This window comes from Ambystoma mexicanum, chromosome 1q, assembly GCF_040938575.1.
Source record: "Ambystoma mexicanum isolate Mex_15411 chromosome 1q, UKY_AmexF1_1, whole genome shotgun sequence".
Taxonomy (NCBI): Eukaryota; Metazoa; Chordata; class Amphibia; order Caudata; family Ambystomatidae; genus Ambystoma; species Ambystoma mexicanum.
This window is the reverse complement of record NC_090922.1, coordinates 911,234,164-911,253,009: the sequence shown is the minus strand read 5'-3', so window position 1 is coordinate 911,253,009 and position 18,846 is coordinate 911,234,164.

Sequence of the window (18,846 nt, the reverse complement as noted above, 5' to 3'; positions counted from 1 at the left end):
CTTGCAGCATGGTCTGCATCAGGTAAGTTCTACTCTATGAGCCTGGCACCTATGGCGCCAGGACTGACTCTCCATATGAGCCTGGCGCCATAGGCGCCAAGACCGCACCCAAACAGCCCCTAGCAGGGGTTTTTGGGCTTGCTCAAAATAACTTGATGCCTGCTTCCGGGGTTGCTGGACCTGGTCTGTTTCCCCAGGGGTAGGTATTTTACCGGTACCGCAAATACTTACCGCCTTACTACGAGGTCCCTTTGCGGGTTGGTTTTTAACGCCTGCAAAAAGTGCCACAAAAAGATGAGGTTTTGCAATCAAATATTACAAATCTATTAGCAAATATGCGTGGTACTAAAGAGTACTGGTTTCAACGTCACAGAGATGTGTGTTGTATGATCAGAAACCTTGGCCCACCCACTTGATTTGTTACATTAAGTTGTGCAGAATATGCATGGGAAGATTCACATGTTTTCCTACGCATATCAAACAAAAACAAAACAAACATAGATATACAAACACCTGGAGAACTTTGTTCATTGGATCCTGTTAATGTTTCAAGATATTTTCACCATTGCTTCATTGTTATGCAACATTTTATTTGTAATAAAACTGTTCCTCCCCTTGGAGAAGTGCAACACTTCTTTTGGAGAAAAGAATACCAAGCCAGATGAGCACCACATATCCACATGCTTTTATGGATTAAAGATGCTCCTAAATTTGGTCAAGACAGTGATGCCACTATTTTACAGTTTATTGAAAAACATGTAACTTGTGAAATTCCATCGGAATCCAAAAATAGTGATCTTCATGCACAAACTTTACAATTTCAAAGACACAAATGTGGCAAATATTGTTGTTGCAAACACAAAATACTACACCAAATGCCAATTTGGTTTCCCTGGACCAGTTACAAATACACGTCAAGTGAACAACCTCATGTCTTCAGTTAGACATAGGGCCTCATTACACGGAAGGTGGTGAGCCATGGCGCTATTAGCGCCATGGCTCATGCCAGTAAAATACCAGCACCGCCTTGGCGGAAAGGGGATTTACCGCCCCATTCCAAGGTTGGTGGGGCGGTAAATCCCCCTTCCGCCATTGCCCTTCCCCATTCCCATTTCTGCCCCATAGGGCTCTATGGGAATGGGGAAGGCGCTAATTACGGCACCGCAATTTTGCGGTGCCGTAATTAGCTCCGAGGTCCCTTAGCGGGTTGGTTTTTAACGCCTGCAAAAAGCAGGCGTTAAAGCACCAACCCGCTAAGGGACCTCGTAGTAAGGCGGTACTGGTTAACGGTCACCGTTACCATTAACGGTGGCCGTTAACCATTACCGCCTTCCGTGTAATGAGGCCCATAGTGTTAAAGGTAAGTCACCTAAAAATACATATTACATAAAAAGAAAAGAAGAAGAAAATATATATCAATGATTACAATGCAATCATTGCCCACTTATGGAATGCAAACATAGATGTGCAGTGTGCAGTACATGGCAGACAATTCTACTGCAGTTGCATGATATGTCACAGCATACTTAACCAAAGCAGAAAAGACAAAGCTGCAAGACCTCTGGAATGACCTGTCATCAGATAAAACAGTGTCTCAAAAATTATACAGCTTGGGCATAAAAATGCTGTCCCATAGAGAATGTGGATCCTATGAAGCAGCTGATCGTTTAACTGGTACTGCACTGTATGGTAAATCTGAAAATATAGTATGGCTAAGTCTTGGTCCAGCTAAATCTAGAAAAATAGTTCTAAAATCATACAAAGATATAGAAACAATAGCCAAACATGATCCCAACAGCCAAGACTTTTTAAAAAACAATTTATTGGACACATACTACCCAAAAAGGAGTACCACTTTGGAAACCATGTGTCTATACTACATAGCCCAAAACTACACATACAAAAATAATATAAAACCTGATGAAAAAAAAAACGGTAAATACAAAGTGACAAACTGTGAAGGCAGCTTAGTAAAACTCACCAAACCAAATGTAATTAATCATATCAAATTGTCATTAAAGACTCCTCAACATAAAGAAGTATATTACATGTCCCTGCTACAACTCTTTAAACCATGGAAAAAAGAAGAAGAAATACTAGATAACTAGATAACTATGCCTCATATGAAGATGCTTTCAAAGCAAATGAAAGCACTATAACTGATGTAAACTTTACACAGTACAAAACAATGTTGCACAATGAACAGCAACACGAAGAAGAACTGCAGGCCCAACTAGATAAGGACACTCCTGACAGTAGTCAACCTTCTGTAACAGGATGCCAAGAACCACTGGGAGAGCCACTAATGACAAATGAGGCAGAATTACCTATGATAGAAGTAGAAAACACCATGTGTCAGTATGAAGATAAAGAAGACTTAACTACACTACAATCAAAACTAAACAATGAGCAACGTAGCATTTTTCAAGAAGTAACAAAAGAAATTGCACATGGTGTACAACATGAAAACAAAGAATGCACCTGCCAAAATTACAAACCTATACTATTGTACGTCAGTGGTGAAGCTGGTTCTGGCAAAACATTCCTAATCAAAATCATCAGTAAGTTCCTTCAACAATTGACAAACAACAAACTGTCAGCTGTTGTCACTGCCCCCACAGGTTTAGCTGCCTACATCGTAGCTGCTGTCACTTTGCACCGATTACTACTCCTTCCAGTAGAACACCAAAACAAATTAGACTATTACAAACTTTCTACAGAAGCTGCAATGGAACTACGCAGAGTATTGAAACAAATGAAAATGCTTCTAATAGATTAAGTGAGCAAAGTGTCCAACCTAATGTTGGCTTTGATTCACCTCAGAGTACAAGAAGTACTCAAAACAAACTATGAAGAGCTCTTTGCAGGAAAACATATTATTGTTTTCGGAGACCTTCTTCAATTGACACCAGTAAAAGGTGAGCCTATTTTTAAAACATTAGGACACAAACTCTGCTGTAAAACTGTTGGCAGCATTGGAAATGTCAACCTTTGGCAATATTTCCAATACAGCGAATTAACAGAAAACATGAGGCAATCTGCAGATCTCACTTATGCCAACATCTTAAAAAGTATCAGAGTTGGTATACTTTCTAAAGAAGCAGAAGCAATATTGAAAACTCAGCACATTTATGCACTTTATGGTGATAATGCATGTGCTACAGATGTTATGGAACAACTAGCCCACACAAATGTCAATTGTTTGGCCTTAATGCCAACTCTTGCAAGCTGTTTCAAATTCAATGAAATAATGTTTAGTAAAGAAATGCAACCAATAATGGAAACTAGCACTACAGACAAACTAGATGTACATGGTATGACACTACCCATGTGTGACCAAGCCACAACAAGACTAAATAGTTTAGAAAAATCAATGTCAAACACAGCAGGATTGGAAAAGATATTAAAATTATCCTTAAATTGCAGAGTAATGCTTAAACGTAACCTTGATGTGGACCAAGGACTAGATAATTTAGCACTGGGTACAGTTGTTAGCTTTCAAACATACCCACGTGACAACAAAATTCAGTTTGTAAAAAATTCTCTTTGACAAACTTTCAGAAGTAAAAAGGATAGGACGCTCAACAGCTCGATTCCTTCTCTTCAAAGACATGTATGTACGCACAGAACAATTTTCTCTAACTCTTGCATGCGCAGTCACCATTCATAAATCACAAGGGGCCTCATTACGACCCTGGCGTTAAGGGTTTAACGGCGCCGTAAAAGGTGTCGGCGCCGTTAAACCGTTAACGCCTGATTAGGAGGTCCCTTTGCGGGACCCGACCTTAACGCCTGCTTTTAGCAGGTGTTAAAGTAGGGTGCCACAAAGGGACCTTGGTGCTAAGTACGGTGCCGCAATGTGCGTCAGACCCAGATCAGGACAGAGCCGCAACAGGGGAGACTACCAAAGCCGAGTGCTTCTATTCAGGATAGAGAGGCAAACTAACCAACCCTACTAACAACTTCCCTTTCTGCATACACCTCTGAAACCCAAAACCAAACACAACCAAAACCTACAGCACAACAAACCGCACAAACTTCACTACATTGCAACAACAAAACAAAACAAAACAAAACTTACATAGCCTTGCACAACAGTACACAACGACTACTGGCTGAAAACACCCCAGGCCCAGCCAACGGACCCACCGGGCTGAGGCCGCCAACAGCACATCACTGCTCTCTTGCATTTTCCCTGCTTCCTCCACTAACTCAACCCCCCTCTCCCTTTTCAGAGCCGCCAGAGCACCAAGGGACCAATATGGTGGTGATAGTGCGCGGTACAAATGTCCTTTAACATTAACATTAACATTAATTTAGCGCCTTCCCCATTCCCATTGAGCCCTATGGGGCAAAAATGGGAATGGGGAGGGGCCATGGTGAATGGGGAATTACCGCCCCACCAACCTTGGAAGGGGGCGGTAATTCTGCCATTCACCATGGCGGACCCCGGCATGGACCATGGTGCTAATAGCACCATGGTTTAGCGCCAGGGTCGTAATGAGGCCCCAGGTCCTACCCTAGACAAAGCAATGACAAACATTGGTAACACAGTCTTTAAAGAAGGCATGAGCTACGTAGCACTATCATGCTTACGTACACTTGACGGTCTATTTCTAATTGCTGATATTCCTTGCATTTTAGAATACAATAGACTTCGCTCACTATACACCCCCCATCTAAACACATATTCTGTACCACAAAAAGTAAAACGTTGTTAACGAAAATTAAATCAAACAGAAATGCAACAGGATGTTACTGCAAATCCTCCAAAGAGAGTAAAAGAAACTAAAACTTCATCAAGTACCACAAAGATAAAAGAGCCCATTAGGGAAAGTAAACCAGGCACTTCAACAAAGAAGGAAGACAAACAAAAAAAAAATCAATCAGATACAGAACTACCTGGTCCATTTAAACTCTCAAATATAGTTGGAGTAAGTTGCTACGCAAATGTAGCAATGAATATTCTATTTCAATTGCCACCAATTGTTGACAACATTTACTTACACAGTACAGACCAATTGTGTTTGCAAATGTTAGTACTTCACAGAAATGCAACAAACAATCCTGATAACACATATAGGGCCTCATTACACGGATGGCGGTGAACCATGGCGCTATTAGCGCCATGGTTCATGCCGGAAAATACCGGCACCGCCTTGGTGGAAAGGGGAATTACCGCCCTATTCCAAGGTTGGCGGGCGGTAATTCCCCCTTCCACCATTGCCCTTCCCCATTTTTGCCCCATAGGGCTCTATGGGAATGGGGAAGGCGCTAATTACGGTACTGCAAGTTGCTGTACCGTAATTAGCTCCCTGGTCCCTTTGTGGGTTGGTTTTTAACGCCTGCAAAAAGCAGGCGTTAAATTCCCCAACCCGCAAAGGGACCTCGTAGTAAGGCGGTAAGGATTTACCGGTAAAATACCGGTACCGGTAAACCCTTACTGCCATCTGTGTAATGAGGCCCATAGTGTTTATGGAATAAGACAACAATTTGACTACTGTGCTGGAATGGTTAAATTCACTATAAACTCACAGGAAGATCCACAGGAATTTCTAATGTACTTATTACAAGTACTGGAAAATAAAAACATACCTATAAATGAAATCTTCCATATTTCATACATGTGAAAACATACATGCACTCTCTGTAACAATGTGACACAAGAAGAAATATCCAATGAACTCTTCATATATATATCAATACCTAATTGTGAATCCATTCCATTTCAGCAACTTGTACAACATGCAAACCATGGCAGATTATTTACTAACTGCAATTCAGATAATCACTCATCCTTACTAATACAAACACATAGTAAATACTTAATACTAATGCGTCTACGTTACAATGCAGATGGTACCAAAAACAACTGCAAGCTGACTGGATTCACACATGGTCAAATATCACTTGGTAAGAAAACCTTCACAACAATAGGTATAATCTACCACGCAGGAGCCACAACCAATTCAGGGCACTACACTGCATATATAAAAAAGAAATGTGGATGGTTTGAATGTAATGATAGTACCATTACTCTAAAGCAGAGATTACCAACAAATCTTACAAATGCTTATTTAATGTTCTTAAAACCAAAATTTGATAACTAAACTGTACTTAAACCTTAAGTAAACTTATAGTAAAAGAATATAAACTGTTAGAATATTCCAAAGGCTATCTAACTGCCCATAGATTCTACAACAACTAATCAGATAAATGAATACCACTAAATCAGAGCAAATAATAGACAGTTAGAATACGCCAATTGGTGTCTAACTGCCCAAAATTTAACAATATCCAAAGAGATAAATCAATACCACTAAAATATATAATTAAAATAGACAGTTAGAATACGCCTACTGGTATCTAACTGCTCCAATATTTTACAATATCCAAACAAATAAATTATATGTTACTGCTCCAAAAAACTGCAACAAGCCAATGTATAAAGCATTAGCCAGAAACAACAAGTGAACACTGAAAACAAACAAACAAATAAACTGTAGCATTTTTTTTTAATCCAACATGGATTTTTTTTTCTCGCACAGACCCAATGATTTTAGCAACAAACACAGAAACTGAGCAAATTGCACAGTACTCTGGTTTGTAATCTACTAAATATGAGGGTCCAAAAAAAAAAATGTTGGTTATACAATGTAATAAGTCATTACACAATATTAATACTAACATACTATTTTCTTTTATCACAGAAATGAACAAGTAATACATGTACTCCAGTTACTAAACCAAACAGTAAGTATATTATAATAAGTATAACCATCGCAGCATATCACACCCATGGTGGCTTATAACTTTGTTCCTTATAAATTTGTTTTTGACTCAAAGTTATAAGCAACTATGAGTGTGATATGCTGCGGTGGTTGTGGCCAGGGCATAGAGTCTTGGGTGCATGGCCAAATGGCCATGCACCCAAGACTCTATGCCCTGGCCACAACCACTGCAGCATATCACACTCATAGATTCAAACATTTCAACTATGGCCTATGGAAACTTTTAATGTCCGCGGACATTATGAGTGTTCTTAGAACACTTTCAACTTGCCAGTGAACAATACGGACAGCGTCCTCAGGACACCCCCATTTTTTATTTGCGAACATTTCTGGACACCGCGAGTGTTCTTAGAACACATTCAACTTGACAGTGAACAATACGGACAGCGTCTTCAGGACACCCCCTACGAACATTTCAGGACACCGCAACAGTTCTTAGAACACTTTCAACTTGACAACGAACAATACGGACGGCGTCCTCAGAACACCCCAATTTCGTTTATTTGCAAACATTTCAGGACACTGCGAGTGTTCTTAGAACACATTCAACTTGCAAGAGAACAATACGGACAGCGTCCTCAGAACACCCCCATTTTTTTATTTGCGAACATTTCAGGACACCGCAAATGTTCTTAGAACACATTCAACTTGCCAGCGAACAATATGGACAGTGTCTTCAGGACGAACATTTCAGGACACCGCGAGGGTTCTTAGAACACTTTCAACTTGACAACGAACAATGCGGACAGCGTCCTCACGACACCCCCATTTTGTTTATTTGCGAACATTTCAGGACACCGCGAGTGTTCTAAGAGCACATTCAACTTGCCATCGAACAATACGGACAGCGTTCTCAGGACACCCCCATTTTGTTTATTTGCAAACATTTCAGAACACCACAAGTGTTCTTAGAACACATTCAACTTGCAGAGAACAATACGGACAGCGTCCTCAGGACACCCCCATTTTGATTATTTACGAACATTTCAGAACACTGTGAGTGTTCATAAAACACATTCAACTTCCCATTCGAACAATATGGACAGCCTCCTCAGGACACCCCCATTTTGTTTATTTACGAACATTTTAGGACACCACAAATGTTCTTAGAACCCATTCAACTTGCCAGAGAACAATACGAACAGCGTCTTCAGGACACCCCCTACGAACATTTCAGGACACCGCGAGTGTTCTTAGAACACTTTAAACTTGACAACGGACAAAACGGACAGCGTCCTCAGAACACCCCCATTTTGTTTATTTACAAACATTTCAGGACACCACAAGTGTTCTTAGAACACTTTCAACTTGCAAGAGAACAATACGGACAGCGTCCTCAGAACACCCCCATTTTTTTAATTGCAAACATTTCAGGACACCGCGAGTGTTGTTAGAACACATTCAACTTGCCAGCGACCAATACAGACAGCATCTTCAGGACACCCCCTACAAACATTTCAGGACACCGTGAGTGTTCTTAGAACACTTTAAACTTGACAACGAACAATACGGAGAGCATCCTCAGGACAACCCCATTTTGTTTATTCGCAAACATTTCAGGACACCCCAAGTGTTCTTAGAACACATTCAACTTGCCATCGAACAATACGGACAGTGTCCGCAGGACACCCCCATTTTGTTTGTTTACAAACATTTCAGGACACCACGAGTGTTCTTAGAATACATTCAAATTGCCACAGACCAAGACGGACAGCGTCCTCAGAACACACCCGTTTTGTTTATTTGCGAACATTTCAGGACACCGCAAGTGTTCTTAGAACACATTCAACTTGCCATCGAACAATACGGACAGCGTCCTCGGGACACCCCCATTTTGTTTATTTACGAACATTTCAGGACACCACAAGTGTTCTTAGAACACATTCAACTTGCCAGAGAACAATACGGACAGCGTCCTCAGGACACCCCCATTGTGTTTATTTACGAACATTTCAGGACACCGCAAGTGTTCTTATAACAGTTTCAGCTTGCCTGGTCCAAATTTGGTGAAAATCCGTACAGCGGTTTGGGCTCTAGGCGCGAGCAAAGTTTTTCCCCATTCAGTCTATGGGAAAAAAAAAGGTTTTGGGACCCCCCTATTACTTTGCCCCCCCTGGACGAATCCTCAACAAACCTTGCACAAAAATTTAGAGTTGGCCCTATACTTTATTGCAAAGTTTGGTGAGGATTCGTCCAGGGGGAGCGAAGTTATAAGCCGCCCAAAAAGTGCTCTTCCTATGGAAACAGCAACTTAACTATAACTACATGGCGACTAGCGTGGCCATGTAATATATATATATATATATATATATATATATATATATATATATATATATATATATATATATATATATATATATATATATATATCAAAAAGTAGGTAAAAAAAATAGTGATATCTGTGTTCGGTCCGCGGACACACTTCCCTGTTCGCTCCGCGGACAGTATCCTGATTGGTCAATCGGCTTGCGTGATGTTCACGGACATGCAACGTGTTCGCTGATTGGACGGCGTGGAGCGTGAAGCGCGTCAGATTTTCGGTAGCACCCGCCATCTAGGATTCGCGGTCGTCCGCGGACAGCGCAGTGAAACTTTGTTCAAAATTTGTATTTAGTAGAGTGTGTTGGTGTGTAGGAGTGTTTGGGGAGGGTGGGAGTGTATGAAATAGGATGAAAGTTGTGTTTTTTATGTGTTAGACGTTCTTTTTGTGTTTGATTTGTCTGCGGACATCACAGGTGTTCTGAAATGTTCTAAATAAACTGAATGGGGTGTTCTGAGGACTCAATATGTGTCAGTTTTCTTCGCAAGCAAACTGAAACTTTTCTAAGAACACTTGCAGGGTCCTGAAATGTTTGCAAATAAACAAAATGGGGGTGTCCTGAGGATGCTGTCCGTATTGTTCGTTGTCAAGTTGAATATGTTCTAAGAACACTCGCGGTGTCCTGAAATGTTCGCAAATACACAAAATGGGGGTGTTCTGAAGACGTTGTCGAACACTCGCTGTGTCCTGAAATGTTCGCAAATATGAATGGGGGTTGTGGCTGACAAGTTGAATGTGTTCTAAGAACACTTGCGGTGCCGTGAAATGTTCGCAAATAAACAAAATGGGGGTGTCCTGAGGACGCTGTCCGTATTGTTCTCTGTCAAGTTGAATGGGTTCTAAGAACACTCGCGGTGTCCTGAAATGTTCGCAAATAAACAAGATGGTGGTGTTCAGAAGACGCTTCTAAGAACACTGGCGATGTCCGGGGAATGTTCGTAGGGGGTGTCCTGAAGCCGCTGTTGTATTGTTCTCTGTCAAGTTGAATGTGTTCTAAGAACACTCGTGGTGTTCTGAAATGTACGCAAATAAACAAAATGGGGGTGTTCTGAAGACGTTTCTAAGAACACTCGCGGTGTCCTGAAATGTTCGTAGGGGGTGTCCTGAAGGAGTAGTCCGTATTGTTCGCTGGCAAGTTGAATGTGTTCTAAGAACACTCGCAGTGTCCTGAAATGTTTGCAAATAAACAAAATGGGGGTGTCCTGAGGACGCTGTCCGAATTGTTCGTTGTCAAGTCGAAAGTGTTCTAAGAACTATCGCATTCTGTATGTGTTGCTAAAATCATTGCATCTGTGGGAGAAAAAAAAATCCATGTTGGATTAAAAAAAACCTTTTTCTGTTATGCTACAGTTTATTTGTTTGTTTGTTTTCAGTGTTCACTTGTTGTTTCTGGCTAATGCTTTATACTTTGGCTTGTTGTATTTTTTTGGAGCAGTAACATATTATTTATTTGTTTTGATATTATAAAATTTTGGAGCAGTTAGATACCAATTGGCGTATTCTAACTGTATATTTTTTATATATTTTAGTGGTATTGATTTATCTATTTGGATATTGTTAAATTTTGGGACAGTTAGATACCAATTGGCGTATTCTAACTGTGTATTTTTTGGTCTAATTTAGTGGTATTCATTTATCTGATTAGTTGTTGTATAATCTTTGAGCAGTTAGATAGCTTTTGGAGTATTCTAACAGTTTATATTTTTTTAACACAAGTTTACGTAGGGTTTAAATACAGCTTAGTTATCAAATTTTGGTTTTAAGAACATCAAATAAGCGTGTGTAAGATTTCCTGGTAATTCCTGCTTTAGAGTAATGGTACTATCATTACATTCAAACCATCCACATTTCCTTTTTATATATGCAGTGTAGTGCCCTGAATTGGTTGTGGCTCCTGCGTGGTAGATTATACCTATTGTTGTGAAGGTTTTCTTACCAAGTGATATTTGACCATGTGTGAATCCAGTCAGCTTGCAGTTGTTTTTGGTACCATCTACATTGTAAGATAGAATCATTAGTATTATGTATTTACTATGTGTTTGTATTACTAGCGTGGAGCGATTATCTGAATTGCAGGTAGAGCATAATCTACCATGGTTTGCATTTTGTACAAGTTGCTGAAATGGAATGGATTCACAATTTGGTATTGATATATATATGAAGCGTTCATTGGGGATTTCTTCTTGTGTCACATTGTTGCAGAGAGTGCATGTATGTTTCCACATGTATGAAATCTGAAAGATTTCATTTATAGGTATGTTTTTGTTTTCCAGTACTTGTAGTAAGTACATTAGAAATTCTTGTGGATCTTCCTGTGAGTTTATAGTGAATTTCACCATTCCAGCACAGTAGTCCAATTGTTGTCTTATTCCATAAACACTATACGTGTTGTCAGGATTGTTTTCTGCATTTCTGTGAAGTACTAACATTTGCAAACACAATGGGTCTGTACTGTGTAAGTAAATGTTGTCAACAATTGGTGGTAATTGAAATAGAATATTAATTGCTACATGTGCGTAGCAATTTACACCAACTATATTTGAGAATTTAAATGTTCCAGGTAGTTCTGTATCTAACTGCTTTTTTTGGAGTTTGTCTTCCTTCTATAAAGAAGTACCTGGTTTACTTTCCCCAATTGATTCTTTTTTGCTTGTGGTACTTGATGAAGTATTAGTTTCTTTTACTCTCTTTGTCGGATTTGCAGTGACATCCTGTTGCATTTCTGTTTGATTTATTTTTCTTTTATAACGTTTTACTTTTTGTGGAACAGAATATGTGTTTAGGTAGGGGGTGTATTTTGAGCGAAGTCTATTGTATTCTAAAATGCAAGGAATATCAGCGTTTATTTTACTTGCATCAAAGTTGATTAGAAATAGACCATCAAGTGTACGTAAGCGTGATAGTGCTACATAGCTCATGCCTTCTTTAAAGACTGTGTTACCAAAATCTATCATTGCTTTGTCTAGGGTAAGACCTTGTGATTTATGAATCGTGACTGCGTATGCAAGAGTTAGAGAAAATTGTTCTCTGCGTACATACATATCTTTGAAGAGAAGGAATCTAGCTGTTGAGCGTCCTATCCTTATAACTTCTGAAAGTTTGTCAAAGAGTATATTGACAAACTGAATTTTGTTGTCACGTGGGTATGTTTGAAAGCCAACAACTGTACCAAGTGCTCCATTAACTAGTCCTTGGTCCACGTCAAGTTTACGTTTAAGCATTACTCTGCAATTTAAGGATAATTTTAATATCTTTTCTAAGCCTGCTGTGTTTGAGATTGATTTTTCTAAACTATTTAGTCTTGTTGTGACTTGGTCACACATGGATAGTGTCATACCATGTACATCTAGTTTGTCTGTGGCGCTAATTTCCATGATTGGTTGCATTTCTTTACTTAGCATGATTTCATTGAATTTGAAACAGCTTGCAAGAGTTGGCATTAAGGCCATACAATTGACATTTTTGTGGGCTAATTGTTCCATAACATCTGTAGCACATGCATTATCGCCATAAAGTGCATTAATGTGCCGGGTTTTCAATATTGCTTCTGCTTCTTTAGAAAGTATACCAACTCTGATACTTTTTAAAATGTTGGCATAAGTGAGATCTGCAGATTGATGCATGTTTTCTGTTAATTCTCTGTATTGGAAATATTGCCAAAGGTTGACATTTCCAATGCTGCCAACAGTTTTACGGCAGAGTTCGTGTCCTAATGTTTTAAAAATAGGCTCACCTTTTACTGGTGTTAATTGAAGCAGATCTCCAAAAACAATAATGTGTTTTCCTGCAAAGAGCTCTTCATAGTCTGTTTTGAGTACTTCTTGTAATCTGAGGTGAATCAAAGCTAACATCAGGTTGGAGACCATGCTCACTTCATCTATTAGTAGCATTTTCATTTGTTTCAATACTCTGCGTAATTCCATTGCAGCTTCTGCAGAAAGTTTGTAATAGTCTAATTTGTTCTGGTGTTCTACTGGTAATAGTAGTAATCGGTGTAATGTAAGACCACCTATGTTGTAGACAGCTAAACCTGTGGGGGCAGTGACAACAGCTGACAGTTTGTTGTTTGTCAATTGTTGAAGGTACTTATTAATGATTTTGATTAGGAATGTTTTGCCAGAACTAGCTTCAATACTGACGTACAGTAGTATAGGTGTATAATTATGGCAGGAAAATTCTTTATTTTCATGTTTTACACCATGTGCAATTTGTTGTGTTACTTCTTGAAAAATGCTACTTTGCTCATTGTTTAGTTTTGATTGTAGTATAGTTAAGTCTTCTTTATCTTCATACTGACACATGGTGTTTTCTACTTCTATCATAGCTAATTCTGCCTCATTTATTATTAGTGGTTCTCCCAGTGGTTCTTGGCTTCCTGTTACAGCAGGTTGACTACTGTCAGGAGTGTCCTTATCTAGTTGGGCTTGGAGTTCTTCTTTGTGTTGCTGTTCATTGGGCAACATTGTTTTGTACTGTGTAAAGTTTCCATCAGTTATAGTGCTTTCATTTGCTTTGAAAGCATCCTAATATGAGTCATAGTTATCTAGTAATTGTTCTTCTTTTCTCCCTGGTTTGAATAGTTGTAGCAGGGACATGTAATATACTTCTTTATGTTGAGGAATCTTTAATGACAATTTGATATGATTCATTAAATTTGGTTTAGTGAGTTTAACTAAGCTGCCTTCACAGTTTGTCACTCTATATTTACCTTTTTTTTCATCAGGTTTCATATTATTTTTGTATGTTTAGTTTTGGGCTATGTGGTATAGACACATGTTTTCCAAAGTATTACTTCTGTTTGGGTAGTATGTGTCCAATAAATTGTTTTTTAAAATGTCTTGGCTGTTGGGACCATGTTTGCCTATTGTTTCTATATCTTCATGTGATTTTAGAACTATTTTTTTAGATTTAGCTGGACCAAGACTTACACATACTATATTTTCAGATTTACCATACAATACAGTACAAGTTAAACGATCAGCTGCTTCATATGATCGACATTCTCTATGGGTGAGCATTTTTATGCTAAAGCTGTGTAATTTCTGAGATACTGTTTTATCTGATGACAGGTCATTCCAGAGGTCTTGGAGCTCTGTCTTTTCTGCTTTAGTTAAGTATGCTGTGACATATCGTGCAACTGCAGTAGAATTGTCTGCAATGTACTGCACATCTATGTTTGCATTCCATAAGTGGGCAATGATTGCATTATAATCATTGATATATTTTTCTTCTTCTTTTCTTTTTATGTAATATGTATTTTTAGGTGACTTACCTTTAACACTATGTCTAACTGAAGACATGAGGTTGTTCACTTGACCTGTATTTGTAACTGGTCTAGGGAAACCAAATCGGCATTTGGTGTAGTATTTCCCTTTGTTTTTGTATTTGCGATGACAATATTTTCCACATTTGTGTCTTTGAAATTGTAAAATGTGTGCATGAAGATCACTATTTGTGGCTTCTGATGGAATTTCACAAGTGACATATTTTTCAATAAACTGTAAAACAGTGGCATCACTGTCTTGACCAAATTTAGGAGCATCTTTAATCCATAAAAGCATGTGGATATGTGGTGCTCCTCTGGCTTGGTATTTTCTACAAAAGAAGTGTTGCACTTCTCAAAGGAGAGGAACAGTTTTATTACAAATAAAATGTAGCATAGCAAGGAAGCGATGGTGAAAATATCTTGAAACATTAACAGGATCCAAAGAACAATGTTCTCCAGGTGTTAGTATATCTATGTTTGTTTTGTTTTTATTTGATACGCGTAGGAAATAATGTAAATCTTCCCATGCATATTCTTCACAACTTAATGTAACAAACCAAGTGGGTGGGCCAAGGTTTCTGATCATACAACGTACATCTCCATGACGTCGAAACCAGTACTCTTTAGTACCACGCATATTTGCTAATAGATTTGTGATATTTGATTGTAAAACCTCATCCTTTTGTTGCACTTTTTCTAATAATTGTGTAGCTGTCATATTTTGAAAGTGTGATCCTGATTTTAATATGTGTGCAACTCCGTAACATAAAGTTGCTAGTTCACATTCAAAGAGTAGGTGGAATATGTATTCCACATTTTGTCTAAATCTGGGATCTTCAGAATACATCCGTAATGAGTGGTATTCTGAAGCTGATATTTGAATAGGTCTATCATCATACCTTCCTCCGTTGCCAGTAGGAAAGAGTAGAGGAAAAGCACGTGCTTCTATACTTTTTTTCCATATGCTGATTGGCGATCCTTTTGTTTGACCCATTTGGTAAGTTTCCAGTACATCTTCTACGGTGTCATTACAGTGCAAAGGATGAATTGTATAATGGTCTAAAGTATTTGATATTTTAGCAGGATCTAGTAGCTCAAATTGACCAGCTTCTTGTGTTTCTTGAATTATTTCAGTTGTATCTTTCAAGTTTTCTTCAATATTAATTTCTTTGTAATATTCATTATTCTCTTTAAGATATTGGAAGGCTTGTCTAACTTTATATAAATCTACCAGCTGTTGCCAAATTTTTTTGTCTTTTGTAGGTACTCCATTTACTAAGATAATTAAAGATTGCTGCATTGGACGTTGCACTCCTAGAGTATGCACATTTTCTTTTAGATCTAATGGTAAATAAACTACTTTTCCACAAATGCCTTTTACCAATTCAGAGGGAGGTAATTTTGCTGTTTTTGGTTGAAGGCGTATTATTGCTTGAAATGGGTGTACTGTTCGAATTACGATGCTCTCATATAAATTAAGTTGTTGTAGGGGTTTTGGTACTGGGTATAATTCCAAATTATTTGTGATAGCACGTGAAGGAGTTTGGTTGTTGTCAAGTTTTGTAGTGCAGTAACTGCAAAGTATTAAGGGCTCAGTTATTTCGTATTTGTTTTCTGCTACAAGGTAGAGAGCTAATTCAAACCATTTAGAATCTTCATTGTCTTCTACTTTGTATGATAGGTCTACAGTTTTTGTGTTACTTCTATAAAAAGTTCTACGGCAACATACACATACATGGTTTGGTACTTCAGCTGATGTACTTTTAAATTTTAGTATTTCTTTTTTGTATGTGTTTAGCAAAAGGTTGCCATGTGTAGAATTGTTGCTTAATTGGTTTAAAGCTATTTCATTCTGTAAATGGCTTTCAATTCCAAAATATTTTTTCTGGATATAGTGAATTTCTTCAAGTAGGTCTTTTGCTGTACCATGTAGAAGGATGTTATTTAACTTTGCTAGTGCTAAAGCAGGACTTTTAGCATAGTACAGTTTATATACTAGCTTTCTTATAGTTGAATGATGTGTTGATATCCTTTTGATATCATGGAAAGTGGTTTTACAAGTAGGTCCTGTAATGCAGGCCAATGAATGTCCTTGTAGTCCTGTGTACTTGCGCACTGGACAGGTATCCATATTTTGCAGTAATTTAATTTTGATTTTGTCTTTGCTTTTTACATATTGATTGAGGAATTGGCGTAAAGACTTATAAAATTGTTTGGGAATGTTACACATTGACGTGCATGGCCATTTGTAACTAGATGTTCTGATTCAGTTGAATGGAGGGGTAATTCTAAGTTTTCAGGGCATATTTTTGTAAGGAGTACTTCTTGTTCCATTATGGTATTATTCACTTTTTCATAACCTCGATCACTGCTATGTATGGCAATTGTATTTGTTTGCTTTTGTTTCTACCCTTCTTCATTAAAATATGGTTCTGTGCTCGTAGTGTGATTCCATTCACCTCCACTGATACTTAAGAAGTTCTTTCTGTTGACATTTCGCTTATTGAGAAGTCTTTTTTTTAATTTAGTTATTAGTTTTTTTAGTGGTTTCATTTTGTTTAACAGTAAAATAAATAACTTTCTTTTGAGAAGAATTGCACTGTCCATCAACGCTTCTAAGATTAATTTCCTACGATAGGTTTTAAGCATTGAACCTGATTTCTCTCCTGTTTTTATAAGATTTTGAAGGACTTTGTGACGGTACATTTTGGCTAAAATACTTTTCTTGGTATGCTTACTTTGCACTATATTAACATTTGAAGAAATAGTTCTATCTGTAGTGATAGCTGATTTTCTGTTAATTGTTTTTTGGTTTGTTTTACATTTTGATAGAGGAGGCAAAGTTTTTGTACTTCTAACTTCTTATGTTTCACTAAATGACTGTATTAGCTGTTTTGTTTCAACTATTTTTACAAATTCTGCTAGAGATGGATGCTTATGTTAGACACTTTTATTTTCATTTGCTCTACTTTTGCGTTGCTTTCTACGGACTTGACTTTTATTAGGCATTCTTTAGGGTCTGTTGAAAAAAATAAAGAAGATATGGGTTGCGGTGTTCTGGAATGTATGTGTGCTGTGTGCATGAGTGTTTGAGTAAGATGGTAAAGATGTATGTAATGGTGTATGATTGTGCATTGAGAACTACAAGTAGTAGGGATAGGTATTCTTGAATTTATGTTTTACTAAAATGTGGTTCAGATGATAAAAAAAAGTAAGCTAGTGGTGTGGAAAAGTACAAATCGTAAATCTAATGTATACAAGTAAAACAGTTGTTTGTTCTATAGTATGAAAATTGTAGCTGTTCAGTTGGGTCATTTGTGTGTCCAAAAATAGGAATTTGCGGGCCATTCTGGCTGTAAATCGCTGTTTAAGACATGGAGATTTTTGGACAAAATGGTACACAATCTCTATTTTTAGGCACAGAAATAGCTTCTTTAACGTTATAGTATGTTTGAGTAATAATACAAATATTATGGTGATATTCTACTTACTTTTTTTCTTAAATTAACAGGTAACTTCTTAGTTCTTCTTTGTTCTTCGAATTCGGCTGTTTCTTTTCAGGAGACTCGTCTTCACTGCAATTGTAAAAGCTTCAAATTAGTAACTTTGTTTGTATATAGCGCTGTTTTTAATTTAGATATTGATTTTTTTAATTGAAATCCTCAGTGCCTTCTTTAAAACCATTAAACTAATTTATTTACATAAGAAACATTGCATCAGTTCAGTACATATGATATGTTCTTAATGAACAAATTGTATTGAATGACTAACTGTAGCAAAAAAAATATCTTTACTATGTCTTGTGAAATTTATAATATACCAGTGAATACCACTATTTCTGTAATTAAGCTGTTCTAGGTAATAGCGCCTCAATGTCATGTCTAAATTAAAGTAATTAAGTAAATAAATAAATAAATAAAAACAATATGAAATTGTATAAGTATTTTTTTAAAAGATTTAAACATAGATTGTGCTTGCATGCAATTTTGTTTGAATATATGTAGTCTATATATTTCATTTAAAAAATGTTAGTTTAACATGATTTAAGTGTGTGTGTATAAAGAAAGTAAATAGTATAAAGGTTTATAAGTGATAGTTAATTTTAGGAAATTGAAAAATACAGTAAATTCATTTTACAGATTACACAAGCTAAAAGTCTGTTTGAAAATGTGTTCATCTACTGTACAGAAAATATGCATACCTGAAGTTTGTGTTCATGCATATGGATATGCATGGAGCTGCAAGTAGAAATCGTGGAGACTTGTACAGCATTTCTGGTACATGGTGCTTGCCAATGATATGACACTTGCACTCAGAGAGATTCACAATACATTTGCAGTGCTGATCTATGATGATGCAGTTAGATGTAGAGGTCTTGAATGTGATTGGTGCATGGTCATGTGATTTCTTAGCTACATCCAATGAGGGAATGGCAGAGAGATTGAAGTGGAATTGGTAGAAGGGCTGTT